This window comes from Lactuca serriola, chromosome 8 (assembly GCF_051521515.1).
Source record: "Lactuca serriola cultivar US96UC23 chromosome 8, Lser_US96UC23_V15, whole genome shotgun sequence".
NCBI lineage: Eukaryota > Viridiplantae > Streptophyta > Magnoliopsida > Asterales > Asteraceae > Lactuca > Lactuca serriola.
Genome location: NC_136415.1, coordinates 207,507,109 through 207,510,960, shown reverse-complemented (window position 1 = coordinate 207,510,960; position 3,852 = coordinate 207,507,109).

Sequence of the window (3,852 nt, the reverse complement as noted above, 5' to 3'; positions counted from 1 at the left end):
CAATGAATCATCTGATGAAGAAATAGTACCAGAAACTCCACCAGTAACATCTACGGTAAATGTTTCATTACCTATCATCCATACTTCGCAAATCTCTACCACCTTACCACTCACCAAACCACTCGAAATAGTCACTACCAAATCAGTTTCTGAGGAGGTACCTATTTCTGATATGGTTGTCAATGTATCTGATACGGGGGCACCTATCCTGAGTGTTGCAACCACAATCCCAATCTCCTTACCTATTTCTTTACCAATTGTTTCAATTCAAGTTACAACTTTAGCCACCACTTCATCAATTTTTGATCATGCTCTTCAAAACCCATTTACAACACTTTTTCCATCTCAATCACCCGAAAATCCTCAACTTTCGTAACCTTTATCTGATAATGAAGCTGAAGGAGATGCCTTTGGAGGGATAATTGAAGACATTCATTTTGATTCAGAGGAGGAGGATATTCCTGATCATATGCTTATGACAGGAAAACAATTTAAAATCCTGAATTAGAAGTTGAATGCTATTATTCAGTCGCAAGCTGATTCCGGCAGGATGTCTTCTATATCAGCAATGGAGATTGATGTAATGATCAAAGGTGCTGAGAAGCGTATTATGGAGAAGGTTGATCAATCTGACAAGAATAATGAGCTTCGCATTCAAGCACAAGGGAGCAATTTTTCTTTAGTGGTCAAGGATTTGAATGCTGTTGCAAAAGAACGTCATGTTCTTTTTGTACAGGATGTGAAAAAAGTTCGGGAGGATGTCAACTATAAGCTTCAAGAGTTGAAATCTAAACTTGCGAAGGAGCTTCAGGATATTCATACTCAAAATGCTGAAGTTCAAAAGTAGATTGCGGAGGTTTCTTCAAGAGTACAAAAGTTTGTTGATGTTCCTATTCTTGAAGCCCATAACAAAGAAACAAAGGAGAAGCTTGATCAGCTAACCAACTTGGTGTCTGAGCTTAAAATGGTTGTTTCGCAATCTTCAACTACACAAATTCTCACTCCTGAGTTCTTGTCTCTAAAGATTAATACTTTAGAACAAGCAATTCAGGAAGCTCTTGCTCCACTCGCCAATTTTACTTCTTTACTACCAAAGGGTGCCCCACCTGCTTTCACAGGGGTGCAAGGGGGAGAGAAAAGTTTAAGTAAAGAAAAGGATGCAAAGATAGTTGGAAAAGTTATATCTACTCAGCTTATAACTACTCTTCCCATACTTACGAAGCCAATTTCCTCAACCACAGTAACCACAAAAACGATTGCCAAAGGAATCGTTATTAGAGAAAAAGAAGGAGGTTCAAGTTCAAAACCTCAAACAGATATGGTGGGAAAAGGAAAAGGGATTTTATATGAAAAATCAAAGGAGGAGAAGAAAGCTGAGGCTGAAGCAGAGTTGGAAAGGATGAGGCAAGTACAAAGCATCATGAGGCAGAGGGCAAGTGATCCTCCCACGATGAACTAAGGAGATCCTGCGAAGCTTTACTCTTACGAAACTATAGAGTCAAAAGTGGTGGGAGGGAAATTTACGAATTCGAGAAGAAGCCAAAGAGAAGTTATGATATTGCGAATTCAGACAATTGTCAGCTGGATTTTCCAATAAATGAAATGCTATTCATCACTGCTCAGTACAAGATTAGTGAGAAGTTTGATAATCCTGATGATTATATACACATGAAAATCAGATTTCATGCTGTTTTGGGGAAGAATCCAGATGAAGTTTGGTCTTTAATGAAGATCAAAAAGGTGCTGACAATCAAGAAAGACATATTGTTTGAAGACATGCTTCAAAATTTTTGTTATTTTGTTATCCGAGCAGACAACAAGCAGTATGACTTCACTGTAGCAGATTTTCCTCTGATGAACTGCAATGATTTAATTCAAGTGGATCTGATTTTGAAGCATATGGAAGAAAATAATCTCAAAGGCTCTGATACTGAAGTGTTCAACATAGGTTTCGCACATGTTAAGACATACATCGATAATTACTTCGATTGTTTGGCCCTTACAGATGAAGAACTGGCTAATGTGTTGGGAAGAGAAGTAAACGTTCCTTGGGATGAAACTTTATCTCAATCAGCATTATCGAAATATGTTGTTGGAGAAATATGTCTGAAACCGTTCGGCATGGTATTTTCTGGAAGAGATACAAAAGGGAAACCTAAGAAGTTCTTGTTTAAAGTGTCAGAGGTGGAAAGATATAATTCTTCGCAATATACGCACTTTATTGTTCGTATGAACAATTGCAAGAAGAACAATGAAGGAGACAAGAAAGATCTCAAGAAGGTGATCTCCTGGTATGGAGAAGTGCGAAAGACAATCCACTAAGCTGTTAAAAAGCTTATCGGATGAATAGCTTCGACTGTTTACAAAGGGGGAGAATGTAGATGTAAAATTGTAAAAGTCGAATATAGTGTTTTGTATAGTTTCGCATTTTATGTTATTTTACTAAGTCATCTTTATGCGAAGTTAAATGTCTAGACTTAGTATATTTTTTGTACACTCATGTTCCCTATAAATAGGGACTGAGGTTAGAAGTAGAGAGAGACTTTTCGTAAAATATCTCTTTTCTGCTTATGTTGTAATCAGTCTTTATCAATATGAGATCTGATTAATATTTACTCTTCGTGTTCTAAATCTTCAATTACTCAAATCAAACTTTTCTTTCTCAAATCTTGGTAACAATTCTCATCAGAACCCTCCCGAGTAAAATGTGAAATTTGCCAATTTTGACCCCTTTTTCCCATATTTTTAGTATTTTGACATCCCCGAAGCCTCGGGATTATTTCCAACACCCGAAACATGCCCCAAAGTGTCCAAACGCCCAAAAATAATTATCTTTTCGGTTATGAAGCTCTACCTTCGCAGAGCCCAGTTTTCAAGAAAGCTCCCAGTTTTCAACATAGAAAGTCGTATTTAAAGCCGAAGTGTTGCCCAAATTACTATTTTAACCGTCGGTTATATCAAAGTGAGTTCAATATATAGGAACAATTGTATGTAGTGTGTTATATGTGCTATGTGCTTTCCAGTGTTATTATTCCGGGTTATTTTCCCATCTTATTTTATTGGCTATTTTTATAGCAAAAATAATACCTTTGACCATGTGATCAGTGAAAGGACTTAGATTCACATTGGTACTGGTACGTAGCCTCTGGCCATGTAGAGCATGTCTCCGTAAGAGAACAACTTCTATTCTATGGCATTGGCAAATGGTTAGACAGGGCTATAAGCTTGAAATTTACCAAGATGTTAATCAGAAATCTTATGTCTTCTGTGCCATTTGGGCCGAAGCTTTATTGATTTATATCAAGTATGGAAATTGTTATGTCTCATTGATTGGTATTTAAACTTAAATCGTGGTACCAGAGCAGTAGTTTAAGCAAGCTAAATGCCATGGATTGGAATTTAAACTTAAGCTATTGGAAGTTCAATATATGAACTGAATCATTATAAGTATATGGATACAAACCATAGGAAAGACTTAAGTGAAGTATTAGGTTATAATAAATCCTAATATTCTAAAATACTATATTACTCCTAAATTTTAGAACGATGGTTGAACAAGTAAGTAGCCATACCCCTGAGGTTGGTTGAGGTCCTCAACCCAAGGAAGTGAATACTCCAGTATCTCCTCGTGAGGAGCGACTCTTGTATAAACTTATTGGTGTTATTCGACAGACTCTTGAAGAACACAAAAGAATGGTTATAAAGGAAAAGAGAAAGCCATTGGAGAATCTTCAAACGGAAAAGTGAAGCGTCCCTCATTCAAAGATTTCAAGAGTAATGGTGCTAAGGAGTTTTCTAGTGTCCTTAATATCATAGTTTTTCTAACTTGGATTCACAAGACTGAGAAAGTAT